Source organism: Pleurodeles waltl, chromosome 4_2 (genome assembly GCF_031143425.1).
Source record: "Pleurodeles waltl isolate 20211129_DDA chromosome 4_2, aPleWal1.hap1.20221129, whole genome shotgun sequence".
NCBI classification, from domain to species: Eukaryota; Metazoa; Chordata; class Amphibia; order Caudata; family Salamandridae; genus Pleurodeles; species Pleurodeles waltl.
This window is the reverse complement of record NC_090443.1, coordinates 906,190,726-906,204,698: the sequence shown is the minus strand read 5'-3', so window position 1 is coordinate 906,204,698 and position 13,973 is coordinate 906,190,726.

Genomic DNA, 13,973 nt, shown 5'->3' with positions numbered 1-13,973 from the left:
AAGTAACATGTACTGGGGAGGACCCCATCCACCAATTTCTCCAACTCCTCCGTAGTGAAGACAGGGGCCCTTTCCCCAGACACTCTAGCCAGTGTCGCTTCCAGACTCAGGTCACAGCAGCACCTGTTGATGGTTAGGTAGCAAGTGAGTGAATGGGTAGAAAATGGCGGTGACGTCCGCGGCGGTGCATACCATCACCGCCGGCGAACATCGCCATTGGCTCCTGGAACCCATAGGGCCCAATGATAACCAATGTGGAGTTGCGCGGCGGTCTTTGACTGCCTACCGCGACGCTGCACAACGCCAGCACAGTTACCTAATTTCCCTTGTCCCTCCTCACAGGTCAGGCAGATGCTATTTCAGGGGGGCACTTGGCATGGCAGCTAAGTGCGTCACAGCACATATTGGCACATATACTGACTCTCGATTACACACCCTGCTTCTGTGACATTAATGCAAACACAGTTGTGCTGTCTATGTGGTAAATGACCTTCTGCTCACCGTTCTCCTCCATAGGCTACAACCGCTGAGGCAGCATATGAGATGGCGGCATCCTCCGGTGTACAGACCCCTGGTGGACCTGTCGACAGTGGAGGACAGACACATTATAATCACATACAGACTTGATCGTGCCACAATCCAAGAACTGTGTGCCCAATTGGAGCCAGACCTGATGTCAGCTGTCCGCCAGCCCCCAGGAATCCCCCCTCTAGTGCAGGTCCCGTCATTGCTCCATTTCCTGGCAAGTGGCTCCTTTCAAACTACAGTGGACATGGCATCAGGAATGTCTCAGCCAATGTTATTCAACGTGTAGACCAGAGTGTTGTCTGCGCTGCTGAAACACATGTGTAGCTACATCGTTTTCCCCCAGGTGGAGGATTTAGCCACAGTGAAAGCTGACTTCCATGCCCTGGGACATATCCCCAACATCATTGGTGCCATTGATGGTACACATGTGGCATTTGTCCCTCCCCCCGCAGAAATGAACAGGTCTACAAGAATAGAAAAAGCTATCATTCGATGAATGTGCAAATGGTGTGTTTGGCGGACCAGTACATCTCCCATGTGAATGCCAAATATCCTGGCTCTGTGCATGACGCCTATACCTTGAGCAATATCAGCATCCCTTATGTGATGGGCCAACTTCAGAGGCACCGGGTGTGGCTAATAGGTGAGCCCAAGGTCCCCACACACTATATGTAGGTGTCTGGGTATGGTATTGTCCCTAAGGGTTAGTGTGTGTCTCACAATTGTCTCTCGATATTTACAGGTGACTCTGGTTACCCCAACCTGTCATGGCTACTGACCCCAGTGAGGAATCCCAGGACAAGGGCAGAGGAACGTTACAATGAGGCACATGGGCGAACAAGGAGGATAATTGAGAGGACCTTCGGCCTCCTGAAGGCCAGGTTCCGGTGCATCCATCTGACAGGTGGATCCCTGTACTACTCACCCAAGAAGGTGGGCCAGATCATCGTGGCATGCTGTATGTTGCACAACCTGGCATTGAGACACCAGGTGCCTTTCCTGCTGGAGGATGAGCCTGGTGATGGTCTTGTGGCAGCGGTGGAGACTGTGGACAGTGAGGAAGAGGAGGCAGATGAAGAAGATGTGGACAATAGAACAAACATTATACAGCATTACTTCCAGTGACACAGTGGTAAGAGACTGTAACTCCTCTTCACATTTCAGTATACTTTAGGACATTGTACATGGCAGCCTCTTACCCTCTGTGTATGGCCACTAACTGTTCCCTTTGGGTTTCCTTTTTCAGATCTGTGTACCACATTCTGGCTTCTGCTATGTGTACTGCTGCCTACCAACTGTCATACATTGGTATAATTCAATGAACATAGACGTTGCAATGCTTTGGGAATGTAGTAAGAATACATCTTTCGAATCATTACACTGACTCCAGTATGGTTTATATTTCAATGGTGTTTATTTTTTGTGGTAAATAGTATGGGGGGGTACGTGCAAGGGGCTAGGGTGATGGTGGAGGAAGGTCCATGGTAGAGTCCAGTCTCTTGGTATCACAGGTGCATTGTTCAGTGGGGCAGTTGAAGGTGGACAGGGTGACAGAATGGGACAGAAGGGTGACAATCAGGAGAGTCCTATTTCCTGGTGGGGGTCTTGGCAATGTTCTCTGTCTTCTGCCTGGATCGCAGGGACCGTTTGCGGAGTGGTTCTCCTTCTGCAGGGGGTGGGGTGCTGGTGGTCTGTTGGTCTTGTGGCGGGGGCCTCCTGTCCACTAGCGCCGGCAGAGGTGGAAGGCTGTTCATCGGTTTGGCTAGTGTCAGGGGGCCGTAGTTGTGCCAGTGCCTCCCTCATGATCTTGCCCATATCAACCAGCACCCCTGGTATGGTGACCAGGATGGTGTAGATTTTTGTGAGGTCCTCCCTGATCCCCAGGTACTGTCCCTCCTGCAGCCGCTGGGTTTCCTGCAACTTGGCCAGTACCGTGCCCATTGTCTCCTGGGAATGGTGGTATGCTCCCATGATGTTTGAGAGTGCCTCTTGGAGGGTCGGTTCCCTTGGCCTGTCCTTCCCCTGTCGCACAGCAGTCCTCCCAGCTTTCCTGTTGTCCTGTGCCTCTGTCCCCTGAACTGTGTGCCCACTGCCACTAACCCCAGGTCCCTGATCGTCCTGGGTTTGTGGGGTTGCCTGGGGTCCCTGTAGTGGTGGACACACTGCTGATTGACGTGTCCTGGGGATAGTGGCATGGCCCGCTGGGTGGGTGCTGTGGTGGTGTTTCCAGAGGGGGTAGGCTCTGTGGTGGGTTGGGATTGTGGTTGGGAACAGACTGTCCAGAGGTCCCTGATGGGCCAGGTTGGTCATCATGATCCAGGCGTGCAGAGCTGCTGTCATCACTGTGGGCCTCTTCTGTGGGGGGACTGGATGTAGCTGGCACCTCCTCTTCGGTGACGTTGGGTAGGGGTCCTGTTGGGATGCAAATGCATTGTTATTGTATCTGTGTGTGTCATCTTATGCAATGGGTGTGTTTCCCTTATATAATTGTGGTTTCTCTGTTGCATTGGCCTTGTATGATTGCTGATTGTGTGGGCTGGGTGATTCTCTCTACTGGGCATGCTGTGGTGATGGGTGTCCATGCGGGTGTGTGATGGGGGTCCATGCATTGGTGTAGCATGCAGGGCTTGGATATTGGGATGGGTGTGGTGTGGTAGTGAGGTATATGTGAGGTTGTGGAGTGATGGGGGTGAAGGTAGCGGTATGAGTTTGTGATGGCATGCAGTTAGGGTGGGGGATATAGTAGTAAAGATTTGACTTACCAGTGTCCAGTCCTCCTGCTACTCCTGCGAGGCCCTCAGGATGCATGATCGCCAAGACTTGCTCCTCCCATGTTGTTAGTTGTGGGGGAGGAGGTGGGGGTCCACCGCCAGTCCTCTGTACAGCAATCTGGTGTCTTGATACCACGTAACGCACCTTCCCTCTAGGTCGTTCCACCTCTTCCTGATGTCATCCCTGGTTTTTAGGTGCTGTCCCACGGCGTTGACCCTGTCGGCGATTCAATGCCATAGCTCCATCTTCCTTGCAAAGGACGTCTGCTGCACCTGTGATCCGAATTATTGTGGCTCTACCCGGATGATTTCCTCCACCATGACCCTTAGCTCCTCCTCAGAAATCCTGTGGTGTCTTTGAGGTGCCATGGATGTGCTGTGAGTGATATGTGTGAGGTAATGTGTGGGGTGATGTGTTGTGATGTATACTGTGATGTGCGTGGATGGTGTATGAGTGATGGTGTTCTGTGCCTGATTGGGTGTGTGCTCTTTGCTTGTCTCTCTGTGCTTGCTATCTTTTTTTTGGTTGCAAGGGGTTGTGGATATTGTGTGTGTGTGTTTTATAGTGTTGTGGGTGTGGTGTGTGTATGTGTGACAAGTGTGTGTATTTTGAATTGTCCAATGTGGTGGTGTTTTGTAAATGTGTGTGTATTTTGAGTGCGGCGGTGTGTACCGCCAATGGTTTACCGCAGTTGAAAGACCGCCACGTTGATTCGTGGGTCATGATACTGTGGGCATATTCCTGTTGGCGTGACGCTGTGGGTTTTGCTATCGCCAGTTTATCACTGATCTTTGGTGTGGCGGACTTGTGTCGGTGTCTGTATTGTGGCGGTATTCTCTGTGCGGGTCATAATACCCGTGGCGGATGGTATCTTGGCGACCTTCGGCATGGCGGTAAGCGGATTTTACTGCCAGGGTTGTAATGAGGGCCAATGTGTTTTCATTGTGTACTGAGTACAGACCAATTCATATAGTGAAATATGTAGAGTGAAACATGAGTATCAAGGAACCCTATATATTTCTGAAATAGGCACAAGATGTGGAGTTTAAGAGCAGTGGTTATTTGTACATCTGGGTATGCGTACTAGCATATGCTTTCAGCTGTATTTTTCAAACACTTTCTTCTTAAACACTGGCTAATATTTGGAAGCCATAAATGCAGCAAAATCCAGTTGGTAATAATAAATGTTCTATTCTGTGTTCCCACATGTCTTCAGATAAAAATGGTACCTCACTTGTGTGCATAGGCCTAGTGCCTGTGACCGGAAACAGGCCCAAATACTACATGGGCGCTTCACATTTTTCCACTGAAAACTGACCTTTTTTCCAGTGTGGGTAGCTGTGGATTTTGGCCCCTAGTTCAGCCGCACCTAGGGAAACGTAGCAAACCTGCACATTTTTTAAAACTAGACCACTAGAGAAGTCCAGGGTGCGTTACTTGTGTGGCTTTCGCTAGGTAATTTTATTCAGAAGCCCTTGCAAACGTCAGCCTCTGGTTAAAAAAAAAAAAAAAAAAAACATTTTCCTCACATTTATGTGACAGAAAGTTCTAGTATCTGCAGCGAGGCACGGATTTCCTAGCATTCTGAGTTCCCACATGGGTAAGAACACCTCATGACATCCATCTAAAGTACACCACTCTGTAATCCCCTGTCTAGTTTTCAAGAATGTCTGTGGTTCCTAGGTTGTATTGGTGGCGCCATAGTACAGACCCAAATAACAAATCTGCCCCTAATGCATATCTATCAATGTAGCCCTTTAGGGCCTTTTATGTTGTGGTCTCTTGGCCCACCCACACAAGTGGGGTACCGTTCTTATTGGGGGACATGTGAGAACTCAGGATGGTAGGAAATTTGGGGCTATCTGCAGACTTCAGAAGTTTTCCTCACAGAACTGTGGGGGTAAATGTGTGTTTTCAGTCAAAGTTTGAGGTTTGCAGGGCATTGTGGGTAAGAAAATAGTGTGTAATCCAGAAGAAGCACACCACTCCGCACTCGCCTGGCTATCTAGTTTTCAGAATTTTCTGGGTCTGGTAGGTTAAATACCCTATCATCTCTCTAGGAGAGGCAGAATGACTATTGGCCCCCCAAAAATAAATATTGCATGAACGCAGTCCCTAGTGGCCTTTCTGTCCCCCCGAGGAGCAGATGTGAGGGTAATCGCCCTCTTATCAGAAAGGCTACCTGCTTCATTTTTGGAGTGAGGGCATGACCATGCCCATGGTGGGCAGCTGCCACCCCTATATTATTTCTTGAAAATCTTTCCCTGGCATTTAGTGGGCTTTCCTCCCCTCCCCCAGTGGAGTGGAGGGGCAGATCGGGGATAATTACCATCATCTGCCCCTTGGGTGTGGAGGGGAGATGGAAAGGCTGATTCCACATTTCGATGGGGTGGGGGGCAGGCAATGCCCATGGTGAGCAGTCCCACCACTATATTAAAAAATGCTTTTTGGCATCTAGAGGAGTTTCTGTCCCTGGGGGTGTTGTGTCAGTGTTAGATTGCAGTAATTACACCATCTCCACCTGGGGGGGGTGACTTCTAGAGACAGATGCCCGATTTAGTTGGGGTGGGTTCATGGATAAGCCCAAGGTGGACAGCCCCTACACCTATATTTAAAAAACAATAAAGCATTCCCTGTTCTCTAGTAGGCTTCCTGACAGTCCCCCCCTCCCAGAGGAGGGCACATCTGGGGTAACAACTGCCATCCGCCCTCTCAGGGGAGGCAGAAAGACTGATGCCCCATTTAGTTGGTGTGGGGACATGGCCTTGCTCATGATGGACAACCCCCCACATCTATATTTTAAGGAAAAACCTTTCCCTGGTGTCTAGTGGGATTTCTGCCACCCCGGGGGTAATTATCCCCACATCTGCCCCGTGACCGATGCCCCATTGAGTTGTGGTGGGGGCATAGCCATGTCAATGGTGGGTAGCCCCCACCCCTTTATGTAAAGAAAATGCTTTCACTGATGTCTAGTGGGCTTTCTGCCCAACCCCTGAGGCAGGCAGATCGGGGGTAACTACCTCTATCCGCCCTGTCGTGGATGGAGGGCAGAAATACTGAAATATTTAAATGTGCTTGGAATAGCAAAAACCCTTGCCTAAGAGCTGCTCCCCCATAACCCCATCCCTGGTGCCTTGTGGATGGATCCCTGTTTGGGGTTCACTCTCCTGTGGTGATCCCCAAGTTGGGATCCACTGGGCAGAGATAACAGTGGAAAGGGGACATTCTCCACTTTCTAGCCATACCTCTCCCAAAAGAGTCAGTGCTCGAGGGGTTTAGGGGTGAGGGGGTATGGGCTGGGCAGAGATATACCCCCGAGCACTCATTCAATGAAAGTAAAATGAGCCCATCGGTTCATTTTACTTTCACTTCACTATAATGATGTCAGCTGGCCCTGCACACTGATCGTCAGTACAGTAAAGAAAACACAGTCAACCTGCTCGGGAAGCTGTTCCCGAGCAGCCCGATGTTTAGATGTTTGAAAAAAGGACTTTCTGTGCTGCTGAGCACCAGAGGGGCTTTTATATACCTCCTCATTGCCGGCCAATGGCTGACACACGTACTGGGGAGGCATCACCCATTGGCCGACACCTGCACTTGCAAGGTTAAAGGCTCTTTTGTCCATATTTTAGTTTGATGGAAATGTTTACGACTTACTGTAGTCTGTCCAGCTGGTACATCCAGAGGCCGGTGCACATGGTATTGGTGTAATCAATTTTGACTTCGGCCTTAGTTCTCACCAGTGGTGTGTGAAACTCTGACCAGTGTAAGTGGGCCTTTTCTTGAGCTGCCTGTGTATGTGAAATACAATATTGTGCTGTGCTTAGTTATCGGGCGATGCTCAAGTCACTCCAAAAAACACACTTAGATTTTTGGCTATGGTGGCAAATGTATTGCAGTACTTATACGTGCGAGTGTTGGGTGGACGTTCTAACTACACGACAGAGTTTTAAGAATGACCTTTGTTTATGTTTCAGTGCATTCAATGCATCTGCTTCAATATCACTGTTCAGCAACGCCCAAGGCTGCCACAGAATGGTTCTTGAGTACCGCAGATGTGTAGATGTGAAAGAGAGGGTCAGTGATGGATATGGGGGGGATCCTTGAGTTAACAAGTAGATGAGAAGTTATTTGTTGGTTTGAATTCCTGAATAAAGAGTTTGAACCCAAGAAGGTTGGTTTCAAAGATGTTTTCTCCTGCTCTCCTTCCTGCAAGTCTGTCTGGTTTAGATCGCGACAATTGCTGCAGGTTTCACTCAGCTTCTATCAGGTTGCCTTTGAAGAAAGAAACCATGGTGGACCTTGTTTCATGATTGTACCAGAACCTTGTTTCTCGTGAGACAAATGTTAAGTCTGTTTCAGTGTTATCGGCTGGGGCATGCATATTCCTGCTATGCAGCCTGTCTTTAGAAATGGTATTGTGTTATATGATTGTATTATTTCAACAACAAAACGTGTAGCAGTTGAGAATACACTGAAGTGAGACATTGCAATTTTAATTTGCTCTGTGTGAGTTGACATTGCACATTTAGATTTGACACTTTTTATGATTATGGATATTCAGAAATAAATACTTCTACATAGAATGATGTTGCATATTGTCACATGTCCCTTTCCCTGCTAGGTAACTGATGCAGTTCTGGGTAGTTTTGTGTGACTTTGACTCTGAAGTCTAATTCCAGATAGTCACCAATTTTTGAAGTGTCAGATATTTTGAATTATTCTTTTGTAAAAAAAAAGAGTCACTGGTCAGATTTTGCTTAGCTGGCTTCTTGGTGCTTATGGGAGATGCACTCCTTCTTTTACCAAAGCATCTCTTTTCTCATCGAGAGGACCTATTTGCACCTGAGCCCTCAGTGGATTATCTTGATTATGTGATTGCTTGGGTCATGCTGTGTTGTCATGCTGGTCTGTTTCAGAAGAACCAGGTGATCAGTAAGAAGTCATTTTGCAAGTAACTGGCCCATGATTGGCTCCTGGTATTAACAGATGTAATTACGCCCTCCGGTACAGTGGACCAAGTCTTACCATTTGTATTTGACCTGGGGATTTCAGCTGTTATAGTGTACATGGTATCTGACGGCCACTGATGTTCATAGTAACTTAGCCAAATTAGGTATCTTTATCTTGATGTAATGTAGAAGACCAGATCTGCTATTGGAAGGGTAGCATTTGAGACGCTGTGCAGAAAATGCAGAAAATGTGGTGTTTAACCCTATCCGTTTATTTGTGCTGCGACTTGTGCTAATCTGGCACAGCATACAGTGGATATTTCAAAAAAATCTGTGAAAGCATGGCTGGTTATTATTCATGATGTAGGATTTATTCTACAAATCCTTGTGAATGCAGAAATGAAGAATGCAAGGGACAGCGGACCTCTATCTCTGCATTTGGAGTCGTAGTGTGCCTCTGATGTCGATTAAAGGGACTGCATTACTGAACAAGCATTGGCATAGTCAGTAGGTCTCTCCCTTTACACCTTATAACCGTGTGGCCAGGCAGCACATAGATCAAGCAAACACAATATCCCATTCTGCGGCATATTCTTAACAGAATAGCAACCTGAAATTAAAATGTAATGTGTAAAAGTTCGGAAAGTGCAATTTCACAGTGACAGCTGAATATCAGAACCCTCATATAACAAAAGGATATTCGCAGCACAAGTGAGGCTGGTGCATCTGGTAAACACTGCATGGAATAACAGTAAATAAGAAGTTGGCAGTCTGAAAGGATGAGGTTTAACACACAGAGCTGCTGACTTTGGGACTGAGGAACCAAGTTCGAATCTTGGCGTCTCCCATTGTGTAAAAAAAAATGCTGCTGTGGCAATCAAAATAACCAGTGCCAAACAGAAGAAAAAAACATAAAGAGCAAAAGAGGCACGGTGGCCAGGAAGCAGGCCCCGCGCATCACCAAACAGTGTAAATAAACAAAAAGAACACACAATATCCCATTCTGCAGCATATTTACACAACAACATTCTTAACAGAAAATCAACCTGAAATTAAAAAGTAATGTGTAAAAGTTAGGAAACTGCAATTTTACAGTGACAACTGAATATCAGAACGCTCGTATACCAAAAGAATATTCGCAGCATGAGTGCGGTTGGTGCATCTGGTAAACACTGCAGGGAATAACAGTAAATAAGAAGTTGGCAGTCTAAAAGGATGTGGCGTAACATATACAGCTGCGGACTTTGTGACTGAGAAACCGGGTTTGAATCTCGGCATGGGCTCTCCCAGTGTCTACAAAAAAAAAAAAAAATACAGCTGCTGCAGTCAAAGTAACAAAGTAACCAGTGGCAAACCAAAGAAAAAACAGAAAGAGCGAAGAACCACAGTGGCTGTGAAGCCTGTATTGGTGATAACGCTGATTTTAATAATGAATATTTATGTATTCTGAGCATTGAAATTTCATAGAAAATGTAATAAAATAGGGATAAATAATGCACGCACTTGAAGGTGCGCCCTCCAGAATGGCCACCAATTGTCACGAAGGGTACTTATCAATGGCTTATTAATATGAAATGATGAACCTATGTTTGATTAATGTAGTGATATGTTATATTGAGGGTTATGCATTATGTATTAGCTTTATTAATTATAGGCCTTAATTTAGCGAGGTCTTGGCCTAGTTGCATGGCCTTATGTCAAGCTGCACTGCTTAGGCCTGTTATAAAATGGATGCTTAGAGAATTAAATTGGGATTTTCCATTGTGCTGACCAAATGCTCGTAGTTAAAAGTCTTTCTCATGAGAACTGCTTGCTAGGAGATGATGTATTAGCTAATGTAACATTGTTTAATGTAATGTGTGTAAGACTGACTTTCTCAGGAGAGAACAATCAACATACTGACTGGAGTATAAGCTGCAACAATATTGTTACCTGATGAGCGCAATGACGAGAACGGAAGAGATGAGAGCCAATCATCGACATGTGAAACATGCGATCCCCAGACCAATAGGGGCTTAGGAAGTAGTTTTATGAAATCTAACTTAGCCAGCCACTGAGGGAAGAAAGGCCATTTGCCCATTTTCCATTTACCATACCTCTATTACTTTCTTCACTGTCTTGAGAAGAGATGCGCTTAACTTTATTGCTTAAAAGAGTCTTTGCCTTTTCTGAACTTTGATGCTGAATCCTGATGACCAGCTGACCAAACTGATGTCTTCAGCACAAAGACTGTCACCACTTGCTGATCCAAACTGAGGATAGGTATATTGACTATGATACTGTTTGCCATGTGTATTTGCTTTTGTTTCTAGGTACCAACCGCTATTTTGATAGAGCCATAGTTAGATGTTTTCCAAATTGTGTTGACTAAACTGTTTTGCATGAAGCCCAAACATGCTATTTTAATTATATGTTAGAGTCCTCAACAAATGAAATTTGATACATGGAATAACAGTTGATGTATTTTCTTTGCTGAATCTCAATGTATGTTATATCGTTTGCTCAGATATTTTTGCTATTAATTTGTACTGTAACTTTAGAATGTGTAGTCACTCAAGCTTTGATTAGGTTGCTATTCTTTAGCCGCTTTGGTCAGCCAGTGTTGTTTCTCTATGTTCACATTTGATTTTTAAATTAACCTACATGACTTTAGCATTGTTAATATGGGGAAATAAAAACTTTAACTTTTACCTAAAGGTGTGGTTATTCATGACTGCAATGTCATGGTGTCTGATAATTACTGACTCCTATTGATTACTAATGTTATTGATTGCTATTGATTATTGATTTGCATGTACGGGATATATGGTGGGAAAACCTCGAAGCGAGTCAAAAGGTTCATCGACCAATTCGCGTCTCCTTGTAAGTTTACTTATTAAGGTCCGACGTGCTAACAGAGATGGTAGCAGCTTGATGGTTTGTCTCCTTAAGAGCCCGCCATAGAGGCCTGGTACATGGCTTGTCGTTCAAGAGCTCATCAATCACTGAGATTTGGACTTATTGTTTCAGTGATACAAATTGGAGAGAAATATGTTCCCCTAAGTACTTAAGATGACTTTCCAAGAATCTTGGAACTTGCCAATGATTGTTTAAGGATGTTCTCAGCGTTCTAGTGATAGTGTAAATAAAGTAGGTTTTGCGCTTGCACAGCTTATGCAAATCTCAGGCGAATTGTGGTGTTTGAGAGGGTTTAGGGAGTTTGCTTACTCCAAATGAAGCTGTAGAAGGAGTGTGTGACTCCACAGTGTGAAAGTAGGGAAGTCGTCGAACTTCACATGTGTGTGGCGCTTTGTGCTCAAAAATTGTCCATGAGGTTGTTGATGAATGGACCCTGCGTGGCCTAAGACTCCAGAGTATATTGAAAAGTGTATGAGACACTTGGGTTTTGCTGTAATTTGTCTGGTTTAATAGGTCGATTGGGCGTGGTCGACAAGTCAGAGTGTGAGTAAAAGTGAGTGTAAGAATTTTTCGACTGAGATCTGGCGAGTTCTGTGTGCAGCAGTACAGACCACTGACCAGTTGAGAGTGAAATTTGCAGGTCGAATTTTGCTTGCTAATCAGGGAAACTGAGAAAGAAGGAGTAGCTGTTAGAGCGAACCTCCGTCAGTGAAATATCCGTAAAGTTCCTGAAGCGATTGTGTTACCTTACCTGTAGTAAACAGACAAATTTGGTTTTGGTTGTGGTTCAGTGCTCGCAATAAATTTGTGTTAGTTTCGTGCAAATCTGAGATTGGGAGGACAAGCCGCAAGACTTTATCAGCTGCAATACGTTTAAGTGTGACGTCATTGGAGCCTCACTGGGATAGGTTGGTTAGTGAGAAGGGTTACCCACGGATTGGCAGCCGTCCGTGAAGTGCATTTGGTTGAGAAGGTGGGTGAAAAGAATTCTGGGATTAAAAGTCACTTCCTGATTTGGTTTAGAATTAAAATAAAGGTCGCAGAAATGAAATTGTTCAAAGCTTTAAAGAGTTTCCTATCAACTGAACATTTAATTTGAGGAGTTTAGAGAATCTGAGGAGGGTGCTGTATGATCTGAAACCCCCTCCGAGACCAGCATAGTTCGAGACATTGGCAAACTGGGAGTTAGTAGCCAGACAGCAACAGAAATTTGAGAGGAGAATTAGAAAGGCAGAAAAGACACTAGCGGAGGCTAGATGGGACAGTGATCAGAGGTTTTGGAGAACCGAGACCTTACAGGGAATTAAGTTGTTTCCTGCGATTACACAGGACAGCAAGGGAGAAGGAACAAACGCTACCAGAAAAACAAACAGGAGCCCTTCCGAGAGTAGGGAGCATGGACCAAAGGAGTATAAGGGACCATTGATATATGAGGAAGAGTAAGACGATGATGAATCTATCTTGCAGTTAGGGGAGAAATCATCCTCCACCATATGCAGCACAAGAGAGTGGTCCGAGCACTAGTGTAAGTCCTTCCGATACAGGTTAATGCGACAATGAGTCCGGTGCAGGCTAATCCTAGCCCAACATAGAGCCCAATGCAGAGCAGTTTTAACGCACCTACTACTCCAGTAGTACAGACTCAGGCGCTACAGTCGAATGTCCAGAGAATTTACCTTAATGTGTCCATTGTGGAAACTGCCACAAACCTAATAGTGCCAACAGGATGAGTTTTCCAGAGACCGATGTTGGTTCAGACAGAGCCAACTCCACTTTTACTGTCTCAAGTGCAGTCACAAACGATGCCGAAATACACTCCGATAACTGGGACACAGTCGGATATGTCTGTACTGATGAACCAGAATGCGCGCATTATATTTCCACAGAAGCTGAATGTTAGATCAAGCCCAGATGCTGTATCTGTTCCTGTCACCGTTGGTCTGATTGTACCTTTGTTTGCACAAGAGAAACCCTGTGCAGATGGACAGGGAGTCATGAGTCAGATTGCAATGAGAATATTTGAGTAGTCTCTCTAATGGGGCCGGCCGTTGACGGATTGAGATTAGTCCATTCGGAGTTCCTCTGGATGCTGTCATAGGGTCGAACATTAGCCAGAGCCTGAAATTATTGAAACAACAGACACCATATGCCCAGGCCAGCAACATTTTGTTGCAGGGTTTAAGTGCCCAACAATTGACTGAATTGTTAGACAAGCTGAATACCTCGCAGAGCGCTCCTAAGCGAGAGGAGTTCTTGAACTACATGAGATTAGGAATGGAAGCAGGTGAGCTCCCTGAAAGAACTATGGATGTGAATAGATTAGAGTCCTACACAGAAGCAGAGTTGAGATATCTGTGTCCGAAGATTACAAGAGAAGTGAGCAATGTTTTGAGGTCTGCTAGCCTCAAAAGCTAGCAGACCTGGCAGAGAGGTACGTCATAGAAATAGAGAAACAAAGCACCTGAAAAGGAGTTATAGGTTAAATTTTTACACAAAGGATTTTGAGCACATTATATCTGACGGAATGAATGCACATCTCAGGGAGCTACTTCAAAGTGCCCAGATCTGGGGAGCATTAGATAGATGGGAAGGCAGATGTGTAAAGAAAAGAGATAAGAGGAAAAGGTATTCTGCAGAGCTGACTGCAAATGTGCAGCAGAGTAAGAATCTGGTGAAGATTTTACCAATGAGGGAGATTCTAGGAGGGAATTTTGTTCATGTCCCTTGGAGCGGAAGTGACATTCTTTCTTTTACAAATGATTATCCCAGGTTGAGAGAAAAGCCAGTAGAATGGTATCAGCAGACCGACAGGTTTGTGAAAAT